This window comes from Saccopteryx bilineata, chromosome 8 (assembly GCF_036850765.1).
Source record: "Saccopteryx bilineata isolate mSacBil1 chromosome 8, mSacBil1_pri_phased_curated, whole genome shotgun sequence".
Taxonomy (NCBI): Eukaryota; Metazoa; Chordata; class Mammalia; order Chiroptera; family Emballonuridae; genus Saccopteryx; species Saccopteryx bilineata.
In genome coordinates, this window is record NC_089497.1 from 62,857,247 (window position 1) to 62,869,557 (window position 12,311).

The following is a 12,311-nucleotide window of genomic DNA, read 5'->3' on the forward strand; positions in this document are numbered from 1 at the left end:
GACCTAAGGCTCTGAAGTCCTCTTCTGCCAGTTAATCTCTCTGGGAGTGGATTACTTTCTCAGCTTCAACAGAGGGAGGTGTATCTCAGATCTCCATGGAGACCTGAGTTACTGCCCCTCCTCCCCACTTCTTGTTTTCTGCTGTGTCTTGTTGTAATGATTGGAGCTGGAGAGATGTCTGTATCTCTGTGACCTGGAAATACTTTTATAATTTGCTTTGTGGAAGGATCAGCCCCTCCCCCAGTTATGGCCACCTCCAGCACTAAATAAGTCAGCTCTTCATGTCATCACCTATATTCCTCTCCCTCTCACCATCCGTCTCTCTCTCTCTCTCTCTCTCTCTCTCCTTTCTTTTTGGAAGACAAGTGGGCCCTTTGAACACACCTCATTCCCTGGTCGCCAGGCAAGTGGCTGTGAGCAGTATTTACTGCTCTTTTTTTGGAGTGAGAGCCCAGCCTCACCACCACCCCCGTTCCTGTAAGCAGGGGAGATTCAGGCGCTCCCTACCAGGTTTGTTGTGGTTTCTTCTTTGCTCCTTGATTTTTGGAAGCTGTTCTTGTAGGCCAGATTTAGTTTTTCATGCTGATTGTTCATAAATTAGTTTATAATCCAGTTCGGTGGTGTGAGCTGGGAGTCTGTGTGTCTGCCTATTCTGCTGCCATCTTCAGGTCCATATCCAATAATTTTTGATATGCCATGTTTTCATTTCAGTCTAGTTAAAGGATTTTTTCATATTATTGTGATTTAGTTGTTGGTAATGTGTTAAAGTTTGTTGCTAAATTTTCAAGGGTTGGTCACTTTTCTAGATATATTTTATTAATTTACAATTTAGTTTTATAGTGCTCAAAGGACATATTCTATATGATGCAATCTTTTCCATTTTAGTGAGGCTTGCTTTATTATCAAGACTAAAGTCTATTTTGACAAATGCTACCTGTGCTCTTAAATAAATATGTATAAATTTACATCTTTTCTTGAGAAACTAAGAAATTTATTTTTCATAGAGTTGAAAAAAACTAATCTCAAACCTAAGAAAAGACAAGCAGCTCGAAAGAGAATGCTTAGTAAATACATTGCCAGATCTACTGAGAAAAATCCAGCTCAAACTGATAACATGCATTTTCTGAAACCTAAATGTGGGCTAGCAAGGGAATATACAATCTTTTGAAGTATGTTCACACTTGCTCACAGGCTCTTCGTGACAGACCTAACTGGCTACTCATCAGAAAAGATGGAGAACAGGGTGAGAGACATAAAAAAACAAACAAACCCAAATTTTCCAAGTATGGAAAAGGGGAACAGCAAGAAAAGCACAAAGCCCATTTAAATATGTTTTCCTTATCTTTCCTATGAAACAGAATCCTCAAATAACTGCTTGAAGTATACCATATTCTTAAAATATTAATTAAAATCTACTGTAACTGGAATGAACACATAAAGAAGAAAAAACTTTCTGCTGTAGAAGATATGTCGAGAATACTTACTGAGTCCAGAAGTACAATTTAGAATGGAACAGAACCACTGAGAAGATAATACCCCTGAGACTCAGGGACAGAGTGCCTTCCTAAGACTACGGAAAATTCAGAACAAAGACTACTTCCAACGTTTTCTCCAGGCATATTATCATAAATTGAGTTGGGTAACAAGTAACTGTTGTCTACTCCTGGAGAGAAACAAAAGCATAGAAGAAAACCTTCACTGAAATGCAGTACAAAAGAAAGACATAACATACAGAGTAGAGTAGAAAAAGAAACCTCAGGAAAATTAGTCTTTTCTAAATGCAAGATAACACTAGAGGAATTGGAGGTCTGTGTAACAAAGTGTCCAACCTTGAAACAAAATAAAATAGAAAGAAGAAAGAAAGAAAGAAAGAAAGAAAGAAAGAAAGAAAGAAAGAAAGAAAGAAAGAAAGAAAGAGAGAGAGAGAGAGAGGGAGGGAGGGAGGGAGGGAGGGAGGGAGGAAGGAAGGAAGGAAGGAAGGAAGGGAGGAAGGAAGGAAGGAAGGAAGGAAGAAATATACATTGCTATAAGGCAGAACAAAACCAGACTCAAATACAGTGTGTCTGTAAAGTCATGGTACACTATTGACCGGTCACAGGAAAGCAACAAAAGATGATAGAAATGTGAAATCTGCACCAAATAAAAGGAAAACCCTCCCAGTTTCTATAGGATGATGTGGCAGCATGCGCGCATGCGCAGATGATGATGTAATACCGTGTATATACAGTGGAGCAGCCCACTGCCATGCCAGTCGAGATGTGGACGGTACAGAGAAAAGTTCAGTGTGTTCTGTGGCTTGCTAAATTCGAATCCATGACCAAAGTGCAACGTGAATATTGGCGCATTTATAAAGAAGCACCACCACATAGGAATAACATTACTCAGTGGGATAAGCAGTTGAAGAAAACCGGAAGTTTGGTGAAGAAACCCCATTCTGGTAGGCCATCAGTCAGTGACGAGTCTGTAGAGGCTATATGGGATTGCTACCTAAGGAGCCTTAAAAAATCTGTGCGTGAGCCCACATCAAACTGCACTGAATAGGTATGAAACTGGGAGACTTTTTCTTTTATTTGGTGCAGATTTCACATTTCTATTGTCTTTTGTTGCTTTCCTGTGACCGGTCAAAAGTGTACCATGACTTGACGGACACACTGTATAATACAGATGTTGGTATTATCATATAGGAAAATTAAAATAACTATGATTAAACTACTAAAAAGTATAGTAAAAAAGGTTTACATTATGCATGATCAGATGTGTATTTTTACTAGATGAATAAAAACTAAAGAAGGAATAAAATGAAGTGCTAGTAATAAAAAACACTCTGGGATAATAAATTTCTTCAACAGAATAGTCGGAAGACCTGGCAAAACTGCAAAAAAGAATTAGTGAATTTGAAAATGTGTCAGTGGAAATTATCCAAACTGAAAAACCAAGAGAGCACTTTTTTTAAATGTCAAATCAGAATTGATTGTCTAAAAATTGTGGGATGGCCATGGCTAGTTGGCTTAGTGAATTGAGCATTGGTCAAGCATGTGGATATCCCAGGTTTGACACTCAGTCAGAGCACATGTGAGAAGCCACCATCTGTTTTTCTCCCTTCCCTCTCCCCCTTCTCTCACTCTTTCCCTCTCATAACCAGTAGCTCAAATGGTTCGAGCATTGGCCTTAGGTGCTGAGGACAGCTTGATTAGTTCGAGCATTGGCCCAAGATAAGAGTTACTGAGTGGATCCACGTCCAATCCAGACACATGCAGGAGTCTGTCTCTTTATCTCAAACAGATAAAAACTGTGTAAAATAAAAAATGGTCCAACTATATGTATGAGGTCTTAGATTTGTAGAAAATATCTAAAAAGCTAATGGATAAAAAATTTTCAAAATCATTGATAGATACCAAGCCATATATCAGAGAACACAAAGAAGAATAGATACTAAAAAAAAAAAAAAAAAAAATTTCTCCCCCACACATATTTAAATATGCTATATACAAAATTCTGAAAACCAAAGAGTAAAATAAAATCTTAAAGGCAGCCAAAGAATAAAATTATATATTGAGATGCAAAGATCAGAATTATAGCAGAATTCTCATCAGAAGCTGTGGAAATTCAAAGGCAATGAAGCAGCATCTTAACAGTGCTGAAAGAAAACTTGTCAACCCAGAATTCTATACTTAAATAGCATATCATTCTTAAATGAAAAAAAAGCTTATTTAGTGAAATAAACTGAGAGAATTGACTGCCAGGAGTACTGGCATTCTGTCATGAAATGTTAAGAAAAATTCTTCTTACAGAAATATAAAAAATATTGAATATTTATGAAGAAAAAATATTACTGAATGTAGAAAAAATGAAAGTATATATTTTCTCCCTTATTTTCTATTTTTTAGAAGATAACTGATTGTCTAGTAAAAATAGCAGTCATTGGTACAATACATTACTGAATGGTCATAGCAAATATAAACATAAACTGTATGATAATAATAACAGAAATGTTGGAGTAAGGAATTGAGTGTTGTAAGTTACTAGCACTTTCTGTGAAAACTTTAATATTAACTGGAAGTGAACTGAGTAAATCAAGATGTAGCTAGACTAAGGGACTAATTTATTGCTTTAAGCAGAAGTTGTAGTGTTTATAATAGTGTTGTGGTTTAATCGTCTAGCAGGGCTTGGAATTAGATCTCCAGGAATTGAAAAAGTTCTCTCTTTTTTTCTTGGCCCAGTCCCCAACCAGTTAGGCCATAAAAAGGCTAAACTTCTGATCTTATTATAAGTTTCATTAGTTGGCAACTTTAGAATCATTGCAATTTTGCCTTTAATTGCTTTGAAACATTGCTCAGGGCTGCAAATAAATACTATAAGATGCTAAAACCTCAAAAATGATACACATTGGGCCTTCTGCACCTGAGACTGTAAAACTATAATAGCACTAGATCTTCAGCCTGCAATGCCTTGATGAGCCTTAGAGATTGCAAAGTACAAGAGCCCTTCACTCTCACTGAAGCAATGTGAAATCTCCAGATAAACAAAAGCAACAAAAACCATTTCTTTAATTTCGCTGATAACATATGAATCAAAATATTTTAAAATATAAGTAAACTCAAGAAGGATGATCATAGAAACCAAAGATGTTTTCATGCCTGGAGTCAAGTTGGTATGTCCGGTTTCAAAATCTCGCAGTCTTAGACTTGCAGTTAAGAGCCCTCGGGTCTCATGGATTCTCAGTTTCATACTCTCTAGTATCTATTATCATAGACTTGCAGTCTTGAGATTTCAGGGTCTCAAGATTTAAAGGCTTTAAGGTAAAAATTTTTTAGTCTCTCAATGTTGACATCTTGTTATCTTGTGTTTTGTTACAAGTCCTAATATAAAGAGTTCTAAAATCACTTCAAGTACAGTGTGTCCGTAAAGTCATGATGCACTTTTGACCGGTCACAGGAAAGCAACAAGAGACAATAGAAATGTGAAATCTGCATCAAATAAAAGGAGAACTCTCCCAGTTTCATACCTATTCAGTGCAGTTCGATGTGGACTCACGCACAGATTTTTTAAGGCTCCTTAGGTAGCTATCCCATATAGCCTCTACAGACTCGTCACTGACTGACGGCCTACCAGAACGCGGTTTCTCCACCAAACTGCCGGTTTCCTTCAACTGCTTATCCCACCAAGTGATGTTCTTCCTATGTGGTGGCGTTTTGTTGTAAACATGCCGATATTCACTTTGCATTTTGGTCACAGATTCGAATTTAGCGAGCCACAGAACACACTGAACTTTTCTCTGTACCGTCCACATCTCAACTGGCATGGCCATGGGCTGCTCTGCTGTATACACGGTGTTACATCATCATCTGCGCATGTGCACATGCTGCCACATCATCTTACAGAAACTGAGAAGGTTTTCCTTTTATTTGGTGCAGACTTCACATTTCTATCGTCTTTTGTTGCTTTCCTGTGACCAGTCAAAAGTGCACCATGACTTTACAGACACACTGTAGTTTTATTTTATTGTGAAGAAAATATGACCCCCCAAATTTCTAATATGTTAACTAATTAAGTTATGCCTTGTGATCTAGCTTCTAAACATTTAAAATTATACCTATCTAGGCCCTGGCCGGTTGTTTCAGTGGTAGAGCGTCGGCCTGGGATGTGGAAGTCCCAGGTTTGATTTCTGGCCAGGGCACACAGGAGAAGTGCCTGTTTCTCCACCCTTCCCTGTCTCCTTCCTCTCTGTCTCTCTCTTCCCCTCCTGCAGCCAAGGCTCCTTTGGAGCAAAGTTGGCCCAGGTGGTGAGGATGGCTCCATGGCCTCACCTCAGTCACTAGAATGGCTCTGGTTGCAACAGAGCAACACCCCAGATGGGCAGAACATCGCCCCCTAGTGGGCATGCCACGTGAATCCTGGTCAGCACACGTGGGGGTCTGTTTCTCTGCCTCCCTGCTTCTTATTTCAGAAAAAAAAATTTTTTTAATTATGCCTATCTACACATATATATACACACACAATATATATATATATACATACACATATATACATATGTGTTTCTTGGTTTAAAATTTAATATATCTCTTTAGTCAATGTTAAATACTTTCTTTTTCTATATTCTTACTCACATGTCCTCTATTATATGCCATTCTACACATTCTCCCTGTGATATTACCTCCTCTCATGTTTTTGAATACTAAACCCTTATCTTTCACCCAACTCCTTTATTATGATTCAGAATTGTTTGTTTACTTGATCTCCACTTGAATGTAATACATACTTTAAATACTAAATTGCAAAACTTAACTTTTCATTCACTCTCTTTCAGTTTTACCTTCTTAAATCAGCCCTTTCTCTTGGTTATCACAGAGAATAACATTATCCAGTTTCCCACAAATCCTGAACATTATTATAATTGATTATATTTTTCTTCCTTATCCTTACATATAAATATCTACTGAGAAGTATCATTTCTACCCCATAAGTGTATTTGATGCCATCTACTTCTCTTTAATCCTTCTATCACTAGTAAGTCTCAGTGGAGCATGAAAGCTAATTATTTTGTGTTCCTCTTTATATATCTAATCAATAATTATTTTAAGAGGAGAAAGTTGAAATATATGACCCCGAGGCTTAATTCTCTGCTTTCCTTTATTTTCTTGAACTACCATCTCTGACTTCAATCTTGATACATCTCAGCAAAATAAAACCATAGCAAATAACAAGATGCTTTTTTATCTGTGGTCACTTGAGTTTGCTGCTTAAGGATCTCTCATTATCCTCAGCTGCTTATCAAAGCATTCCATCCAAAAACATATTGCCTTTTCCCAGGGGAGATTTGATTATTATAAATTTCTCTATTTTCTTACGTTTTCCAACAATGTTTTATCATGCTGGGGATATTTTATTTACCTTTTTATGTTGGTACCTCCCAGAAAATGTTCTGGCTGGCTCACTCCTTTATCCAGCTCTGCCCACTGTCCTAGTTACCAACACATATTTTGACAATAGCTGAAACAGCTCCCTAACTGGTCTTTGTGTCCAGTACTGCACCATGTTTCTTTTCTTCACACCTGCACCAAATGTAACTTAGTTTCCATACTTCAGTCACATGGTCTTTGAAAAATACAAATCTGATTATATCACTTTTCATGCATAAATTATTATACTTTTTTTAGACTAAATCTTAAGACCTACCAAGTAAAAAAAACTTCTTCAAGTTACTCATACATCCAGTGTTATATTTTCTGACTTCTAGTTTTTTCAAAGGTTGCCCGCTTTTCTTGTAATATTCTGAATTGACATCAATAGTTCACCTATCATTCAGACAGAAAATTAGATTTAATTTTTTAAATTAAGTGAGAGGCAAGGAGGTAAAGAGACAGACTTCTCCATGTGTTCTGACCAGGATCCACCTAGCAAGCCCCCTACAGGGGGATGCTCTGCTCATCTTGGGCCACTACACCATTGCTCAGCAACCGAGCTATTTCAACACCTGAGGCAAGGCCATGGAGCCATCCTCAGTGCTTAGGGTTAACTTGCTTGAACCATTTAAGCTATGATTGTGGGAGGAGAAGAGAGAAAGAGATAGAGAAAGAGAGAGAGAGAGAGAAGGGGAGGGGAGAGATGGGGAAGCAGATGAGCACTACTCCTGTGTGCCCTGATCCGGAATCAAACCTGGGACATCCACATGCTGGGCTGATGCTCTACCACTGAGCCAATGGCCAGAGACTATACTTAATTTTTTTAGGAAAGTTTCTTCCTAACCTTTAAAACTAACTTGAAGTAAGTAATTCTCTCTGTCCTACCACATTATATTTTATTTATTTAATTCCCTTTATTTTCTCTCCTAGATCATAAGCTCTGTGATCAAGAGCCTAACAGTACTCAATAAATACATTTGGAAAAACATGATTGAATATTTATACAGAACACTATCACTAGGCCATGGTGTTATTCACTAATCAATTATTCAACATGAAATAAACATTTATTAAGCAAAAGTCAAGTGTTAGGAATGTTGAGATAAAACAAATAGAATCCTTTGAGCTCTCACTCCTGTCATAAAAGTATTTCAAGAAAATTCGAGGCAAAGCTGGTCCTTAAATAAAAGATAGAGACACAAGTTTTAAAAGAGAGCTTTCTAAGCTTGAGAAGCAGTCCAAGAGTGGGGAAGAATGAGGGGCAGAGAAGAAAGAACGTTTTATATTGGAAATAACTGGACAATTATTTAACATTTTTAGATCAAGATTGATGTGAACAGGGTGCAAATAATCCCCTGTATTAGTGAGCACTGTCCATTGAGGTAAAGAGAATTTCTGTTTGATTTGACTCACCAATAGAATTCTAACAGACAAAGCTAAATAGGAGTGGTTTCAATGCTTTATTAAAGGGTTAAATCACAATTGTATACCCCTTTATCTAAATCACATAAATGTATTATTTTTCTGTATCTACTTTTCAACACTTCTCCCTCAGATGTTTCATTCACTTTTTTTCTAGTGGTCCTTTCCTGAGCATTAGAAATGTTTGCTAATGCAGAGCGCCATCTACTGGTCATAATTGGGAACCAACAACAGATTCACACACAGGCTTCTTCCCTGTGGAAAGACTAATTTCACTGCCCGATTTACCCATGTTTCTTACACAATGGTACTAGGAAACTCTGGCAAAAGCCATTGTGAGAAGTCGTACACTTTATTGGAGTTATAACTGAGTGACTTGGATCACAGAGTAAGAAATGGGGTGCTATCCTTACTTTTGTGCATACTCTTAGAAATACACTTCTCATGAAAATTAGGGGATATTTCAAAATGAATATGAAGTGATAAAAAAGAAGCATTTGATTTTTTTATTAAAAAAATCATCAGAAAAGCAAGTCAAAAAAGATTGTTTGATTATGCAAATTAGATGCAAAACCAACTTTTCTTTCATTGGTGAAAACGCACAATACAAAGGCTGAAAATACTGGAGTATCTGCAATTCCTTGATCCCCTAATATTTGTGAGAAGTATATATAATAGACTACAATAATGGATTTACAATGGTCAATATATACTGAGTGCAGATAACACTCTGATATCAGGAATAACATAAACTATCTCCATAGTTAAGACTGAAGAAAAAACACTCATTTGCAATAATAAAATCTGGATTTTAGCTGTGTGAACTTGAACAAGTACCTTCATTTTTTTAGTCTGATTTCTCATAAATTAAATGATACTCTCTCCCACCTGCCTTGAACTGCTATTCTGGAAATAAAGTGAGGTAATGGAAGTGAAAATAGCAATGAAAAGTGAAACTAAATGACAGTAGAAGTCATGAGTAACTAGTGAAATTGGATTACACTATTCACGACACAGCTAAATCTGTGCTCTGATTCTATTTCAAGCAGGACTATAACTTAGATATCTTAAGAGTTGATAAAAATTGAGTATAAAGATTATCCAAAATTATCCTTGTGGTCTTGGAAAAAGTAGACAAATCATGCTACCAAGTATAATATTTCCATTCTCCTGATTGTCACAGTTGGTAAGGGCTGGGTTGTGACTCAGAGAAGGAGCCTATCTTACCTGAAAAGAGGTGGTTTCACCACAGAGTGGTAAACAATTTTATTGTGGATTCACACACACACAGTGTCAGAATAGTGTCATCGTCTGCCCTACCTGATATCCATAAAGACAGGACCCACAGGCCAGATTGGGAGTAGTTCTTCATCCAATCCCTAGACCACAGTTTCACACTGCTTTGATAACCACTTCTCATTTGAGATTACCTGTTAATACACATTTGGGAGAATTGTGCTTAGGACTCTAGAGAACAGTGAATCTAGTTGTTTCTTTCTATAGTTGAGAAAACGGATAGCCAGAGCAGAAACAACAAGGATTTCCTGTTGATAGCACAATGGTACTGGACAGAGACCCAGATATATTGCACCCCTAACAGGTGTTTGTTTTGTTTTGATAGTACCAGGTATTGTCCTGGCTTTGTAGGTCTCCTTGACCTACACTCCAGAAATGATTCTGATTATTGAATGTCAACATCATAATAAGATAACACCTGAAGGCCAAATAGCTACTTCATGGCTTGCAAACATGGATCACAAACGTGGATCAGAAGTCCCATTAGTGGTGAAACAAAAGGATACACACTTGGGAGTCCACAAGAGAGACAGCCAAGGAGGATAAACCTTAGCTGCATGTAATAAAGGGTAGTAAGGTGGAAAATAGGGTCCGAAGACAGGCAAATGTTAACCATTGTCATGGGTGTTTCATATTGTGGCTGTCAAGAAGGATATAACCCAGGTGATCACCAAACATGAGGGCAGGCAGAGGTATGGGCCCAGCCAGGCAATGCTTAAGAACTACCTTAGTTGTTAAGCAGCAAAGCTAAAGTCATGGTATCAGGAGTCAACACTGCCACCCCGCTTAGTGAAGGACTAGAGATGGGTTACTTACCAGAGTGAAGAGTCCTCTCTTCTTACACTCTCCAGAGTACATCAGATTATATGGAACACCGAAATCTGATTCTGAACTAGGAGCAGCTCTTACAGCTGCTGAGTCAAGATAGTGATCACAACTGTGCTGCTGCTGACTCTGACTTTACTCTTGAATTCTTTGGGGGCAGAGCTGGAATTTTATTGAATTTGGAAGACTATTCAAGGTCCTCAGTGAACCTGGGCTCCACAAGGAGCAGGTACAGAAAAGATTCTAAGGATGCCTTCCTCATCCTGGGCCCTAACTCTGACCTCTTAGAAGAGTACGTGGAGCAGACACATGAGCTGGCTCCAACGTGGGGGAACAAAGTCACTATGGTACTCAGAGAAAGATCTCAAGTATTGTCCATATGGCATCTTTTTTGATTTCTCAATGTTCATATTCTAATCTTTCCCTGGACCCAAACATTGTAGGAGGTAATTAGCAGACCAAGAGACAAGGTGGCAATTTACATGTGCATTCAAGTTAGAGCACCTGAAACCCAGACCTGCAAATACTGAGAGAGAAGCATTCCTCCTGCCCGTCTCCTTAAGTCTTATCCAATACCAAATTGGAATTCCACTGAGATATCTGGATTTTACTCAAGGAAAATAAGGAAAGCACATCTATTTCTGGCCACAGAAGTCCCCACTACAAAACATGAGACTCAGCAGGACCAACAACAGGGAGTTCCGGCCTTTTTTGTCCTAAACAAAACTGAGACAGTTACTTCTAAAGACATTTGTGAATGATGTTCTGTCTGCAAAGTTAGTTATTAACTCTGGCGGCACGCTCTGGCCCCTTAAAGCACAGTTCATTTCTTTTGTTGTTTAAACTATAACCTAGGACCCTATGTCAGACAGCAAGCCAAGGAGGATGGGGATATCTTAATAAATAAAAGAGGCCAGAACATACCACAGACTTTCTCTGCTCCTATTCACTTTGAAGTCTTTAATGTTTAATATTTAACAAGTGCAGATATAACTGATAATTTTACATCTTTGCTTATTTGCAAATATTTTAAAAGCAACCAACTCAACTGACTGTCTACTGGTCTTATGGGGTAAATTGTCTTGGTCAGTAACCTGGGAGCAGTCTACAGTAGAAACCTTCCTCTTCAGATTGCTATGTGGCTTCTTAGAAAATATTAAAGTCTGAGACTATGTGGAATCACTCACTAGTCCTGGCTTACCACTGGGCTGAAAGTCAGCCAGGTATCTTAAGAAGCGTTATAGGAGGAAAAAGACTGTCTTTTTACTTTGTTACTTTTGAATTACAGTGCATTCCACATACATTTATAAGAAACTATTATCAAGATGGACGAGGAGAATGAAATGACAAAAATGATGTGTGAAGTTCCCAGAACTTTCAGAACACAGTGGCTATATATAGATTAAAATACATATCATTAGTCTGATCTGTGTTGGAGCAGTGGGTAGAGCATTGACCTGGAATACTGAGGTCACAGGTTCAATACCATGGGCTTACCTGGTTAGGGCAGTGGTGGGGTTCAGCAGGTTCACCCTGGTTTGGCAGACGGATACCTTTTTTTTTGTTGAGTTTGGTGAACTGGTTGTTAAAATGGCACTTGTAATCAAGATTTATATCTAAGTATTAAATGCATGAAATAATAAACTATCTTTCAGTATATCATTTTTTTTCTTTCTTTTTTTTTTTTCTGAAGCTGGAAACGGGGAGAGACAGTCAGACAGACTCCCGCATGCGCCCAACCGGGATCCACCCGGCACGCCCACCAGGGGCGACGCTCTGCCCACCAGGGGGCGATGCTCTGCCCCTCCTGGGCGTCTCTCTGCCGCAACCAGAGCCACTCCAGCGCCTGGGGCAGAGGCCAAGGAG